Source organism: Mercurialis annua, linkage group LG6 (assembly GCF_937616625.2).
Source record: "Mercurialis annua linkage group LG6, ddMerAnnu1.2, whole genome shotgun sequence".
Taxonomy (NCBI): domain Eukaryota; kingdom Viridiplantae; phylum Streptophyta; class Magnoliopsida; order Malpighiales; family Euphorbiaceae; genus Mercurialis; species Mercurialis annua.
In genome coordinates, this window is record NC_065575.1 from 835,770 (window position 1) to 852,466 (window position 16,697).

At 33.5% G+C, this 16,697-nt stretch overlaps 2 long non-coding RNA genes across 2 annotated transcripts; both read right to left on the reverse strand.

The window, feature by feature from the left end:
• Positions 1–6,988: 6,988 nt before the first annotated feature.
• Positions 6,989–9,088, reverse strand: LOC126688208 (uncharacterized). The gene is made up of 2 exons (XR_007644200.2): positions 8,426–9,088; positions 6,989–7,237 (listed from the first exon to the last, which is right to left on the reverse strand). It is a non-coding gene; the product is annotated as an uncharacterized LOC126688208 (long non-coding RNA).
• Positions 9,089–13,370: 4,282 nt separating this feature from the next.
• LOC126688209 (uncharacterized) lies at positions 13,371–15,469 on the reverse strand. Its single transcript, XR_007644201.2, has 2 exons — positions 14,808–15,469; positions 13,371–13,619 (listed from the first exon to the last, which is right to left on the reverse strand). It is a non-coding gene; the product is annotated as an uncharacterized LOC126688209 (long non-coding RNA).
• Positions 15,470–16,697: the final 1,228 nt, after the last annotated feature.

The following is a 16,697-nucleotide window of genomic DNA, read 5'->3' on the forward strand; positions in this document are numbered from 1 at the left end:
AGATACCCCTCATTTCCACTTATCGAATTAACTTTAATTATTTGCATAGAAACACATATAGAAGTGAAATACAAAAAAATGTATTTTTGGAAGGACAGGTAGTACTGTGTACCCTTACCCTTATAAGCAAAAATTTAATTTTGGTACCCCAACATATTAAAGAGCTAAAGTTTGAAGTTCTAATTCGGACCAGATAATTAATTTTTGTTTATTAATGCATATATCCTTATAAATAATAATTCAAATTTATGCACTTCATTTACATCCTATTTAAATAAAATTTATGATTAGTAAATGCTAATTTGTCTTACTTTTAGGTCTAAATGTCAATTTTACCCTCATGGGTCTTTCAATAAAGCAATGAGTGCTATTGCTGATTTATTTTGATTTTAAACAAAACCAAATTGGAGTATAGAATTACTTATTTACCCTTAGAATACAACTAAGATTTAGTGTGAAATTGGCATTGATTTCCCTACTTGTGCCCATACCAGACAGCAAGTGAGCTTAAAACTTGCTAATCTTGTTTTGCTTAAATAATTATTATTAAGATGCTAAGGACCAAACCAGACTGTTTTCTGCTAAGCAACCCTACCTGTGCCCCAATCTTGTAAGCAATTTTCTACAAATGGTGCAACTTTTGCTAATTATATATGTGTTTTCAAGACCAAATCCATATGTTTAATAATGGGGCAACCAATTTTTTATTATAGTTTGATTCACTAAATTTGAAGGGAATAGAAATGTAAATTTAATACCTTCATTGTATACAAATAGAACTGCAAACTAATATCTAAATTACGACATAAATTGTTTTGAGTAGATATTTTTTTTAGATCAATCTCGAGTTGAGTTCGTGAGATAAAGGTGGAATCAAAAATTAATAAATAATTTAGGTTTATAAGTAAGGGTTGAATATAATGATAGAGAAGAGTAACCACCAATGATCTCTAACTCAAATAGTAAGGAGTGAGGTCGAAAACTCTTGAGATCTTGAATTTAAGACATATACTATATTTTAGAAGATTGAAACGGAAGTTTATAGAAGTGAATGCTATGAACGTCGGCTGCAACATCGTTTTGTCACATGACGTGAATCATTAAGCGATGCAAATATAGAGACGACGAGATAATTACAAATAATAGTTATTTTATTTTTAGATATTTATCTTGTACTCTTATCTTTGATTAAAAAAAAGAGAGATAAAAAAACTATTAGTTTAGCGACTTTAAAATCTCTACGAGAGAGTTTTATTATCTTAACGTCTCCCAACCGACTTTAGTTTAAATTATACGGAATAATGACTCCGAATATCAGACGGCACTAAAACGTTGACTCAATTATTTCCTTATAGCCATTGACACAGAGACATTGTGGTCTCCACAGCACAAAGGTACAAGCAGTGATAAAGCCACATGGATAAAGAAACATTTAACATTACAATGGTCTAATAATCTTACATGAAATTCATACTTTTGTTTAACATATTACTTGTGCTAACATTTGAGCACAGACAGACAATAAGGATGCTCCTCTGTTGCAACTTTAAGACACATTACACCAAAAGGGTTTCTTGAATTTTGGAAGCATGGAAGCTGATTTTAATTTCATTATTTTTGGACCACTTTCACATGCCTCATCATAAAGCCTCGCAGCGGGGTGTGCATTCCGTTCAAACTGAATAACACCGAACCGAAATTTTTAATATTCCAAATCGAATCAAATCAATTTTATTATGATATTGTTTACTTTGATCGGTTAATTTTAGCATTGTATTATTTATCACTAAAGTTAAATCCAAGCTGAATTTTTTTATATATTTCAAACCAAAATAAAGTTATCAGTTCAGTTAAGTTTATAAATTCCAAAATGAATTAAATTTATCAATTCGATTTAGTTATTCGGTTGAGTTATGCATACTCCTATCTTGCAGTATCCTAGGGCACAACAATAAACTAAAATAGCTTCTTGAGCTGTGGTTAATCATTTCATTTTTGTTGGACATGCACTTTTATAAGCAGGATCCAATAAAATACAATTCTGAGTATTGCAGATTGACATTAAATAACTTGTATTACAGTATACTGCATCCTGGTGTGTGCAAAAGCTAACATTGGCTTTCTGCTGTGATTGTTCTGCTTGCCTTGCATCTGAAGTTTCAGCCTTCTCCTTCTGATTCATCCAGGTCATCAATCCATGTGATTGTGTGCTTGTTGGTGTGTTAATCCAGCTCAGCAACTCAACAATCACGTGTGCTTTTACAGCTAATCAACAGCTCAGCAAACACAAGTTTCTTGTGTGCAGCAGTTAGAGTAGCAGTTATTTTTCCTGTTTTAGTATAAATAGGAAGCTGAGCCAAATGAGCTCATTATCTTTTGTAAAACTTTTGATTGATTAATAAAGCTGTTTTTCTCTCTTTTGATTCTATTGATTTGTAATATGGTATCAAAGCCTAGTGCTCTTGTTGGTTCGTTGATTTGTTGAAAGATAGTGATCATCTTCTTCGTTTGGAGTTTGAAGCTGCTACAATGGCAGGAAATTTTATCAGACCTGAAGATACTATGTCGAGTCCATTTTTTGTTCATCCTGGTGAGAATCCATCACTTGTCTTAGTCTCAAATTTGTTAAATGGAAGAAATTATCATGCTTGGTATAGATCTATGCGTATGGCTTTGATTTCTAAGAATAAGTATAAGTTTGTTGATGGTTCCATACCTGTTCACAGTCCTGATGATGAGAATTTTCATGTTTGGGAGAGGTGTAATACTTTGGTGATGTCGTGGTTATATAGAGCCCTTAGTCAGACTATAGCAGATAGTATATCTAATCTTGATAGTGCTTTAGAAATCTGGATTGATTTGAAAGACAGATTTTCACAAGGTGATTCCTATAGAATTGGAGATTTACAGGAAGAAATTCACAGTTTTAAACAACATACTTTGTCTGTTACAGAGTATTTCACACATCTCAAAACTCTTTGGGATGAACTGATCAGTTTAAGGTCATTGCCTAGTTGTTTCTGTGAACCAAGGTGTCCTTGTGGAATTACAAATGCATTAAGGGTAATTCAGTCAAATGATCAAGTGATAAGATTCCTTAAAGGATTGAATGAGAATTTTGCAAATGTGAGAACTCAAATCATCATGACTGAACCTTTACCTCCAATTAACAAAGTTTTTTCTATGGTTATTCAATATGAGAGACAACTGTCTGGCTCAGGTAGTAAGCCTACTACAGATTCAAATGTTTTCATGGCAAAAGGAACACAGGATTATGATTATGATCCAGAATATGAATCTAACATTTGCTATGCCAGAGGAAGAGGCACAGGCAATTTCAGAGGAAACAATATGTTTAAAAGAGGAGGTTTTAACTCATATTTTGCTGGTAAACAGAAGTTATGTTCTCACTGTGGAAACTCAGGGCATATTGTGGACTATTGTTACAGAAAGCATGGATTCCCACCTGGTTTTCAACCAAAGCCTAGACCAGAAAATGCATATGCAAACCAGGTTCAGTATTCAGATTATGAGTATCAGGATTTTGATGAGGAGAGATCAGTTGGAAACAAGAGCAGCTTCAAACAAGAAATATCCAGGAACAACACTCCTATTGATACTAACATGAATTACAATGCTAATGCAGGACAAATTTTTCCTTTCACACCTGATCAGATTCAAAAGATCATGAGTTTGATTCAAGCAGGAAACAATGAAGCAAGTACTTCTCAGGGACACTCTCAAGTGAATTCTCTTACTGCAACTTTCAAGCCAGAAGGTATTGTTCATTCATGCTTTTTCTCTGCAAAGGCTTATAAAAACATGTGGATCTTAGATACTGGAGCTACAGATCACATAGTTTGCAAGCTTGAGTATTTCAAAACTAGCAAAGCTGTTCATAATGTCAGTGTGAGACTGCCCAATGGAGCATTAATTGCAGTTACTCATATAGGATCAATACAATTGAGTCCTGACCTCATACTGCATAATGTTCTATATGTTCCAGCTTTTAATTTTAATCTTATTTCTGTCAGCAAGTTGACTGATGATGCTAAGATCTGCTTGATCATCTATCGTGATACCTGTTTCATTCAGGATATGAACAATTGGAAGAAGATTGGTTCAGCTGAAAAGAAAGAAGGACTTTACCAGTTTACACCTAATACAGAATCTCTGTCCAGTTGTAATTCAATAATTTGTAGTTCAAAACAACAAACTGATATGGATGTTTGGCATTATAGACTAGGACATCTGTCCAATAATAGAATCAAGCTTATGCAGAAGTTAGATTCATCAATAAAACTGTCTTCAAATTCAGTTTGTGATATATGTCAATATGCTAAACAGAAGAAGTTATCTTTTCCTATCAGTACCTCTGCTAGCAAGAGCATTTTTGAGCTAATTCATGTTGATATTTGGGGCCCTTTAGCTGTCACTTCTATGCATGGTTATAGGTACTTCTTGACAATTGTTGATGGTTACTCAAGGTTTACCTGGGTTTTTCTTATGAAGCATAAATCTGAGGCAAGATTTCACCTGCAAGACTTCATTACATATGTTCAAAACCAATTTTCTAAAACTGTCAAAGTTGTTAGAACAGATAATGGTGCAGAATTTGATCAACCAGATTTTTACAAAAACCATGGGATCATACATCAGACAAGCTGTGTGTACACCCCAGAACAGAATAGCATAGTGGAACGCAAGCATCAACACATTCTTAATGTGGCTAGAGCTATCAGGTTTCAATCCTCACTTCCTTTATATTTTTGGAATTATTGCATACTGCATGCTGTGTACTTGATTAATAGGATACCTTCTCCTGTTATTCAAGATCAGTCCCCTTATCAGAAGCTCTACAATGAATCTCCATCATTGGCAAACCTCAAGGTTTTTGGTTGTTTGAGTTTTTCTAGTACTCTACCTGTTCATAGAACAAAATTTGACAGTAGAGCTATCAAATGTGTTTTTCTAGGGTTCCCTCCTAATACAAAAGGCTTCATTCTATACTCTTTAGATTCCAAAAAAATTCATATTTCCAGAAATGTAGTTTTCTTTGAACATATGTTTCCTTTCTCAAAAACTCCTTCTGTCACATCCTCTCCAATGCAAAATTCAGACATATCATATCCCTTTTCTCTCCCAGAAACCCCAACTCTTACTTCTTTTCAACCACCATCACCACCTCCCTCACAAACTAACATCCCTTGGACTTCACCACCACAAACCTCACCACCAGTTACTTCCCTATTTCAGGACAATGATTTTCCTGTTCTTAGAAAATCTTCCAGAATCTCACATCCACCTTCTTTTCTAAAAGACTATCAAGTTACTCTCCCTTCTTCTGTTTCTCATCAAACTACTACACCTCATCACATCTCTTCTGTACTATCTTATTCCAATCTTTCTCCTTCTCACAGACATTTTGTCTTAAACATTGATAGTACTTCTGAACCTAAAAGCTATAATGAAGCAATCAAACATGTTCATTGGTAACATGCCATGCAAGCTGAACTACAAGCTTTATCTGATAACCAAACATGGACTCTCACTCCTTTACCATCACACAAACAACCAATTGGTTGCAAGTGGGTCTATAAAGTCAAGTGCAATTCAAAAGGAGAGGTGGACAGATACAAGGCTAGATTAGTTGCAAAGGGGTATACACAGCAAGAGGGACTTGATTATTTGGATACTTTCTCCCCAGTAGCCAAAATGACAACAATCAGAACATTGTTAGCCTTGTCAGCAGTCAATCACTGGCATCTTCATCAGCTTGATATAAACAATGCCTTTCTTCATGGAGACCTTTCTGAAGAAGTTTATATGAAGCTACCCCCTGGTTTTGAAGCAACATATTCTTCTTTGGTCTGCAAGTTACAGAAATCACTTTATGGCCTCAAACAGGCTAGCAGGCAATGGCATTCTAAGTTAACAGGCTCTCTTATTTCTCAAGGTTTCAAACCTGCATCTTCTGATCCCTCTCTCATGATTAAATACACATCAACTTCATTTGTCATTCTGCTCATTTATGTTGATGATGTGATATTGGCCAGTAACTCTCTGTCTGATATAGCATCTATCAAGACCTTTCTGCACAAAGAATTCAGTATAAAAGATTTGGGAACTCTTAAATACTTTCTTGGTCTTGAGGTAGCTTATTCTTCAGCAGGAATCAATCTCTCTCAGAGGAAATATGCCATGGATCTTCTTCAAGAAACTGGTTTTATAGATGCAAAACCTGTTCCTACTCCTATGGTTACTTCAAAAAGATTGATTAAGGATGAGAGTGATTTATTATCAAATAATACTTCCTATAGGAAGTTAATTGGCAAACTTTTGTATCTATGCACAACAAGACCTGATTTGTCTTTTGCAGTGCAACAACTTTCCCAATTCTTGGATTGTCCCACTAATTCTCATCTCAATGCTGCCAATAGAGTCCTTCGTTACATCAAAGGATCTCCTGGCAAAGGATTGTTCTTTTCAGCTACTTCCACTCTTCTTCTCAAAGCTTTTGCTGATGCAGACTGGGCTACATGTCCAGATTCCAGAAGGTCTATCTCAGGATCTTGCATTTTTCTAGGAGACTCTTTGATTTCTTGGAGATCAAAGAAGCAATCCACAGTTTCAAGATCTAGTGCAGAGGCTGAATATAGATCTCTTGCTTCTCTCACTTGTGAGTTACAATGGCTTTCTTACTTATTGTCTGATCTCCAACAGTCATGTCCTCTTCCAGCACAGGTTTATAGTGACAGCAGTTCAGCTATTCAATTAGCTCACAATCCAGTATTCCATGAGAGGTTGTCACGACCCAAAATCGAGGGCCGCGACCGGCGCTAGGGAATGGGAATTTTGGTTCCGAAACCCGTAGCAAGCCTAAATTTACCTAAAAATTTTTCGCTTTTCCAAAATCGTTATAATACTTAATAAAACCATTTTCAAAAAAATCGGCAATATAACGCTTGTAAACTTAAATAACCACACCTGTGAAAATACACAAACCACTCTGTATAAAATACCAATTAACCATATATTAAATCCCTGGATAATTCATTTTTCCAAAATACATCATTTTAGCAAGTCATAATATAAATATAAATTGTCAGCTACTAGCTAGGTCTACTATCATGACTACTGCAGCTCTAAGAAGAATAAGACCTCCCATAACTGAGACTTCCGGAACAACGAATGGAAGCTCGACCACATCGTCATATGTTAATCCTGAAAGAAAACACTGTTGGGGGGTCAGACAACGCTGAGTGAGTTCACAATTTACTAACGGTATTATACTTAAAGATAAGGTCGCATTAACGATAAAAATATACTTTACTTTATGATCAATAAATAGTTTATAATTAAACATACCTCGATAATAAACAATTAATTAAACATACTTCGATAGTAAACGATTTGATAAACATAAATAAACATAAAATATAATTTAATAGTTTCCAATATCGGATCCGTTCGAAACCCTAAACCCAAATGCTATGAACCTATAGAACATAATCAACGATAATTGTTTTTCGAATCATATCGTCCGAGTGGCCGGGTCCCGAGATAATTCGACCGAGTTACCCGCTACCACGTGGCATAGTCCCGAGATAATTCGACCGAGTTACATCATGCCACTACTTAATCCCAAGTTGTGGGTCCCGAGATAATTCGACCGAGTTACCCACTAGACACAGGTCCCGAGATAGTTCGACCGAGTTACCTTGTGTCTATCACATTTCTTTTTATCCTCCTTATTCCATTAATCGATCGATAATCATAATTTATCATTTCAAATCATTGACCATAGACGCCTAGACTCGACTCGTATCAGTACTGGTGATCACACAGCCTATTGACGCCCAATAGGTAGCTCGTTTCCCACGGATCACTTATTGGGTTTAAATAATAATTCCACAGGACAAACAATGTATAAGCTCGTATAATAAACATACATATAGCGAAGCTATCAAAATAACAAGTATTATAATAAAATTCTCAAATTCTTTATACTAATATACATGCTTAAAGGTCTAAAAAGAATAAAGAGCATTAACTAAATAATACATGCTCTTTTCAAATAAACGATGCTATTTCAAAGGCGATCTCACGATCTAGCCATCATCAACTATAAATCGCATTATTCATTATAAAAATCAAAGTCTAGTATCAAACATTTTTCAATATATTTCAAACTCAATTTATGCGACCTTTAATAAAGTGTAATATATTTTATTCGTTTATAGCATAAAATAAACTATTAATAAAAGTCATAAACTTATTATTTAAAATATTTTAATAAAACTCTATTAATATCAATATGAGTTCTATAAACAAATATATAAGTTTAAACTAACACATTCAATCAAATACATGTATCTATTTATAAATAAAAATAATAATACTCGAAAGTAAATCGCGAACTCACCTCGATCGCTTAATCCAAATTTCATAAAGCACAATAAAATAGCCCGTTGTTTAACCCTCCAAATTCTCTATTTCTCCAATCCAAATACCCGTACGATCTTATTTTATTGTTGCTAGGGGTAGATAATAAACAATAGAAGCTTGAATTCCCAAACCTCAAGCTTTAATGGATGGTGTAGGAAAATATTTCTTCTTGGTGAAGAAGAAGAGATGAGGCTTCTTTCTTTTTTTTTTTTCCTTCTCTGGAAACTTCTTTGGTTTGTGGCTAAGGAATTATATTGCTCATTTGTTTTTAATATCACTAAAAGGGAATGGATTGGGCTTGGCTTTTATTTTATTTCATTATTAATTTTGGGCTTATAAATTGTAGTATTAATTAGGCCTATCATAATTTGGCTCTACACCATTTATTTTGGTTATTTAGAATTCCTATTAATTTATTTATTCATTAATTTATTAATTAAGCACGTCGATAAATTTCTCGGGCTAAATCCAAACTCTCATCGATTATAAATTATACGGACTACTTTTCTTAATCCAAAATATTAATTATCGCCTTTTTCCTTAAATTTATTATTTAGCCGTATAATTTATTTATCGCGCTTAAATCCCTATCTAAAAATAATATTCCAAATATTTATGGATTCTCTTAAAATAATCCAAATAATAAAATTTGCGGATATTAAATATCCACTTTAAAAAAAAATCATTTATTTTGTTTAATGGGAATTTCTCCAATTTTTCCATTAAATAACAATATGCTTATCTCGATATCCAAATACGAGATAAAATTTTAATTCCAATTAATTTCATCTAATATATAGTCCAACTTTATTAAAATTAATCCTTTGTCAAAACGCCATTTTCCGCCTTGTTTACGAAAATTTCCTTATTTTAGCTCCCTTTGGCTAAAATGATATGTCTAATCCAATTAAACATTTCTCCAAAAATGCGGGGCATTACATTCTTCCCCCCTTAAAAAAAAAATTCGTCCTCGAATTTTCTTATAATGCTTACCATCCAATTATTTTTATATTGGTAGTGCTCACTACTTCCGCCATCCCCTTAAGGCATAATCTCATAGGATATTTTATTCTACGATTTTCTAACTTATACTTATTTTGTATTACGTTATCCATGTATTACGTAGTTAGTTTTCCAAACTAACTAAAATTCACTTCTTTTTAATTTTGTAACTTTAGGTTTTTAGCCCGCTTCAGGCCACAAAACCAACATCTAAAATTTATCCAAATTTTAATTTATCACTTGAAACTCATTCTATATAACACCGTCTACAATTTTCATTTTGGTCCTAAGTCCGAAATAACACTTCTTGGGATCGGAAATTGATCCAGAATTAGCTTTCCTATGTAGGTTTTAAACTTAGGTTTCCTTTAACTTATAGGCTTACTTAAGGGTATATGTTTGCCTGCTTGCCTAAGGCAGGTCTTGTTTTCTAAAATCGATATGGGTTTGTCGTTATCCTTTCCGATATACCCCCTTGGCGTGTCATTAATAGGTTTTACGAAAAATCTCAGCGAGCACGCCCAAAATTGCTTCCAAAGAAGCTGTTTTAGTCTCTTATTTCAATTTTCCTTTTTCTTTTCTTAAATTTAATAACTCCCCTTTTTTTTTAATTGATTCTCACTATAAAGTTGTGTTCCAATTTAAACGAGCTACGATCCTTTCTACAAATAAACTCAGGATATTCTAATCATCGAAATCCTGGTATTACGGATTTTTATCAAAATCAATACGTTTCCAAAATTTGGGGTATTTAATGGTAACTTTAAACCATTAAATAAATCACTTAAAATCGTCCAATAGTTTATTACTTTCTTTAAATGCACTCTCTGCAACTCTCTCTGCAATTTCCATTTAGATTCAAATTGACCTTGACAAGCGTTAGAGGTCGGAAAGTTTGTCCAAACTACCTACCCCGAACTTTTCTTAATTTGACATGTAGTTTCTTTAGTTGAATTCTTTGAACTTATCCGAAATTAATTACTAGTCCAAACGTAGTTATAACTTTTGGATTATCCCACTTGATATAAAACCAAAGTCCATATGAAATTTTCGTAGTTACGTTCGCCTTCACCTCACATTGCCATTAAATAATCCATCGAAATCTCTTTATCAAATGTCTGCATCCATTCTGCGGACGCCGGAACCCTATACTATAAATTCATTAATAATTTAAAGCCAACAGCTAACATGCTTACTCGTTCCTCCATGCCTCTTCTATTACGACCTTGTACATCCATTTTAATGGTTTGTCCCTTCCTTAAAGTTTCACAACTCATATACCATCTTTCCGTCCTGTTTCATTGGTCAAGAACACATATGTGAAGTTTCCTTACTTCAATCTTTTCCCAAAATTTCATAAGTAGTTCATATTATTCCCTCATGAGTCATTTCTCATATCCTGTTTCAACAATTATATTTTGACGTATAAGTTCATCGGGGTCGGATGTCACTTTTCTGGACGTCTTCCGCCTTCTTTACATTTAATCATGTACATGTTTGTACACGATATCCTTATCGATGTCCTATAGTAGATGGGTATATTCCTTGTTTTATACTAATTACCCATTTCATGGCCTCTCATATCGAGTGTTATGAAGTTGGTTCCATATTAGGTATCACTTAAAATCTATCGTACCCTTTCCTCATTTTACTCTATAATGCCAACGATAGAGTAATTAATTCTAAAAAAATTTGCCTTCTTCAATACCTTATTCATAACTATTATCATGGCTTACGTTCTTATTATTGTTGTTTCTATTTATACTTTCATGTTCTTTATTGTTCCCATCATCGTCTATTGATTTGAGAATCATCTCCCCTTTATCTTTAACATATATTTAACCTTAGGTATCTCACTCCCTCCATTAATACTATTATAAATCATTCTTTCATAACTGTCGCTCATCCTGTACATGGTTAATTCTCATGTCAACTGCATACAACCTTGTTTACTTGTATAAAGTTGTTCTTTTTCTTATCCTCATCACAAAGTTCTTATCCAATTACCTTTGTCTTTAATATGTTATATACTTAAACATTAATGTACTTTGATTCCTTCGTTGGTCCTAATATACAAGTTCTCAAATAATATATATCTAGTACCATCTACGATATGAAACATGTGGTGACCTTTCACATGGAGCGTTCACGTTCCCCTTTAAGAGTCATCAACAATATTTTATAGCTATCGTACTATAACTTGCATTCTTTGCTGTTCGGACTCAAGTCTCATAATCTTACACTTCATATTCCTTTTTCATACATTTCCATACATGCCTTCCGTAGTTTCTTTATCCGATATTCTAACTTCTTAACTTACTTTGTATAATGCACATGCCCCGTATCTTAACCTCCTTAACCAAATACTTCACAATATTCGTATTTTACGGAGTTTCCATAAATAATCTCAATATATCTTATATTCCCACAGCTGGCTCACTAGCATGGTCCTTTCTATTAATAGAGATCTCCCGTCAATACTTTCATAAACACCGTCGTCTGGCTCTCCGTTTAACGATCACCGCAGTTCATTCCTAAATAATCTTCTTAGGAATGTCATACTCCAACGTCAAACCGATCCAACGGTGTCATCAAAAGATGCCTTAGTTTCACTAATCTTGACGATTTTCCAATATCGCTTAAAATTTGCTTCTTTAATTAGTAGAGACTGCCCCCATATCTTTATCACCTTAGTCTTACAATTCGCTCACTAGGTTCTGCCATTATTTTTTTTTTTTTTTTTTTTTTATACATCTACTATCTTACAGCATGATGTCCTAAACACCTCATTTACATATAAGAAAATCCTAACTCATCGCTTAATCGTATATATATATCACTATACAGATACACCTTTCTATTCTGCTCGCACCAAAGTTCTTTGAACTACTACCGACGTTGTATATTCAAAACGTAAATCTTCATTTCATGTTCTAATACACATTCGCCGTAACTTTGAGAGTTGCTTGCAGCTTGATCTCGAGTACTTTACCTTCGTTACAGAGTTCTGGTCTAGGTATACTTACGTTTTAAAACAAATCTCTTTAAAAATAATTCAATTATCTTTGCAATTCAAAGAAAATGGCCCTTTTTAAAAATCATATTTAAATCCTTTAAAGATCAGCATAATTGTGCTCTAGGGTGATGACGTCTCTCATCCCCAAAGAGTTGCCATAACTTACCTCCTGTCTAGGCCAAATGAGCATGATGCATGTCCTACTAATGTATGAATTCATTTATTATTCTTTCCATTTAATGTGTATGTAGTGATGCAGTTCTATTCATGTCGTGGCAATAATGCATTTCTATCTCGGGTCTAGGCACAATTATGCTTTTAAAATCGTTTAAACAATTAACTTTAATTCATAAACTTTTAACTTTGTAAGTTCTCCAGACTTTAACTCTGTAACTTGGTAAGTTCTTCCGCCTCTTTAAATCTACGCCTTTCTATCAGTCATCCTTAAACGCTTATATCGTATGCTTATCACAACATCCTCACACTATACATTACTTCCTACCTAAGCCTAGTCACCAAGTCGCATAAATACTAATTATTTAAGTCGCACGCAGTATCACACAATAATCGCGGCTTATATCCTAAATAGGAAGGTTGAAACTATAGAAAACAGAAGACAACATGCAAAAGACATGACTCGAATCCTATGTGCTGCAGTAGTTTCCTAGGTAGACTCACACAAAGCAGTGGTATCCTGGACCAACTGCTCTGATACCACATTTGTCACGACCCAAAATCGAGGGCCGCGACCGGCGCTAGGGAATGGGAATTTTGGTTCCGAAACCCGTAGCAAGCCTAAATTTACCTAAAAATTTTTCGCTTTTCCAAAATCGTTATAATACTTAATAAAACCATTTTCAAAAAAATCGGCAATATAACGCTTGTAAACTTAAATAACCACACCTGTGAAAATACACAAACCACTCTGTATAAAATACCAATTAACCATATATTAAATCCCTGGATAATTCATTTTTCCAAAATACATCATTTTAGCAAGTCATAATATAAATATAAATTGTCAGCTACTAGCTAGGTCTACTATCATGACTACTGCAGCTCTAAGAAGAATAAGACCTCCCATAACTGAGACTTCCGGAACAACGAATGGAAGCTCGACCACATCGTCATATGTTAATCCTGAAAGAAAACACTGTTGGGGGGTCAGACAACGCTGAGTGAGTTCACAATTTACTAACGGTATTATACTTAAAGATAAGGTCGCATTAACGATAAAAATATACTTTACTTTATGATCAATAAATAGTTTATAATTAAACATACCTCGATAATAAACAATTAATTAAACATACTTCGATAGTAAACGATTTGATAAACATAAATAAACATAAAATATAATTTAATAGTTTCCAATATCGGATCCGTTCGAAACCCTAAACCCAAATGCTATGAACCTATAGAACATAATCAACGATAATTGTTTTTCGAATCATATCGTCCGAGTGGCCGGGTCCCGAGATAATTCGACCGAGTTATCCGCTACCACGTGGCATAGTCCCGAGATAATTCGACCGAGTTACATCATGCCACTACTTAATCCCAAGTTGTGGGTCCCGAGATAATTCGACCGAGTTACCCACTAGACACAGGTCCCGAGATAGTTCGACCGAGTTACCTTGTGTCTATCACATTTCTTTTTATCCTCCTTATTCCATTAATCGATCGATAATCATAATTTATCATTTCAAATCATTGACCATAGACGCCTAGACTCGACTCGTATCAGTACTGGTGATCACACAGCCTATTGACGCCCAATAGGTAGCTCGTTTCCCACGGATCACTTATTGGGTTTAAATAATAATTCCACAGGACAAACAATGTATAAGCTCGTATAATAAACATACATATAGCGAAGCTATCAAAATAACAAGTATTATAATAAAATTCTCAAATTCTTTATACTAATATACATGCTTAAAGGTCTAAAAAGAATAAAGAGCATTAACTAAATAATACATGCTCTTTTCAAATAAACGATGCTATTTCAAAGGCGATCTCACGATCTAGCCATCATCAACTATAAATCGCATTATTCATTATAAAAATCAAAGTCTAGTATCAAACATTTTTCAATATATTTCAAACTCAATTTATGCGACCTTTAATAAAGTGTAATATATTTTATTCGTTTATAGCATAAAATAAACTATTAATAAAAGTCATAAACTTATTATTTAAAATATTTTAATAAAACTCTATTAATATCAATATGAGTTCTATAAACAAATATATAAGTTTAAACTAACACATTCAATCAAATACATGTATCTATTTATAAATAAAAATAATAATACTCGAAAGTAAATCGCGAACTCACCTCGATCGCTTAATCCAAATTTCATAAAGCACAATAAAATAGCCCGTTGTTTAACCCTCCAAATTCTCTATTTCTCCAATCCAAATACCCGTACGATCTTATTTTATTGTTGCTAGGGGTAGATAATAAACAATAGAAGCTTGAATTCCCAAACCTCAAGCTTTAATGGATGGTGTAGGAAAATATTTCTTCTTGGTGAAGAAGAAGAGATGAGGCTTCTTTTTTTTTTTTTTTCCTTCTCTGGAAACTTCTTTGGTTTGTGGCTAAGGAATTATATTGCTCATTTGTTTTTAATATCACTAAAAGGGAATGGATTGGGCTTGGCTTTTATTTTATTTCATTATTAATTTTGGGCTTATAAATTGTAGTATTAATTAGGCCTATCATAATTTGGCTCTACACCATTTATTTTGGTTATTTAGAATTCCTATTAATTTATTTATTCATTAATTTATTAATTAAGCACGTCGATAAATTTCTCGGGCTAAATCCAAACTCTCATCGATTATAAATTATACGGACTACTTTTCTTAATCCAAAATATTAATTATCGCCTTTTTCCTTAAATTTATTATTTAGCCGTATAATTTATTTATCGCGCTTAAATCCCTATCTAAAAATAATATTCCAAATATTTATGGATTCTCTTAAAATAATCCAAATAATAAAATTTGCGGATATTAAATATCCACTTTAAAAAAAAATCATTTATTTTGTTTAATGGGAATTTCTCCAATTTTTCCATTAAATAACAATATGCTTATCTCGATATCCAAATACGAGATAAAATTTTAATTCCAATTAATTTCATCTAATATATAGTCCAACTTTATTAAAATTAATCCTTTGTCAAAACGCCATTTTCCGCCTTGTTTACGAAAATTTCCTTATTTTAGCTCCCTTTGGCTAAAATGATATGTCTAATCCAATTAAACATTTCTCCAAAAATGCGGGGCATTACAGAGGTCTAAGCATATTGAAATAGATTGTCACATCATTCGTGAGAAAATACATTCTGGCCTCATTCATCTGCTGCAAGTTACTTCTGCTAATCAATTAGCAGATTGCTTCACCAAAGCTTTGCCTCCTGGTGTGTTTCAAGCTAACATTGGCAAGCTGGGAGTCCTGGATATATACTCTCCAGCTTGAGGGGGGGGGGGGGTATTACAGTATACTGCATCCTGGTGTGTGCAAAAGCTAACATTGGCTTTCTGCTGTGATTGTTCTGCTTGCCTTGCATCTGAAGTTTCAGACTTCTCCTTCTGATTCATCCAGGTCATCAATCCATGTGATTGTGTGCTTGTTGGTGTGTTAATCCAGCTCAGCAACTCAACAATCACGTGTGCTTTTACAGCTAATCAACAGCTCAGCAAACACAAGTTTCTTGTGTGCAGTAGTTAGAGTAGCAGTTATTTTTCCTGTTTTAGTATAAATAGGAAGCTGAGCCAAATGAGCTCATTATCTTTTATAAAACTTTTGATTGATTAATAAAGCTGTTTTTCTCTCTTTTGATTCTATTGATTTGTAATAACTTGTAAGGTTAATTAACTGTATTACCGGTCTTAAGCCCTACCTAGCTAATAGTAATACACCATTCATCAAACTCTAATACTAATAGCTTCAATTTCAGGGCTATGCACGGTTCAGTAGAGCCGGAGAGTGACGAAACTCTAAAACCGAAACAAAAATCAGAAATCTCTGATAAATTTAATAATTAATTTGAAATTAAAATTCTACAATTAGAAAAACTAATGTTGTGTCTTTCTCATAACTGTATGAAATTTTATTAATAATCAATGATATCAAATTAAAAAATGGAATGATATATATGTCTAATATTGTTCGGGATGGTTCGGTTTCTCAACTATAAATAGTACGGATACTTCATTC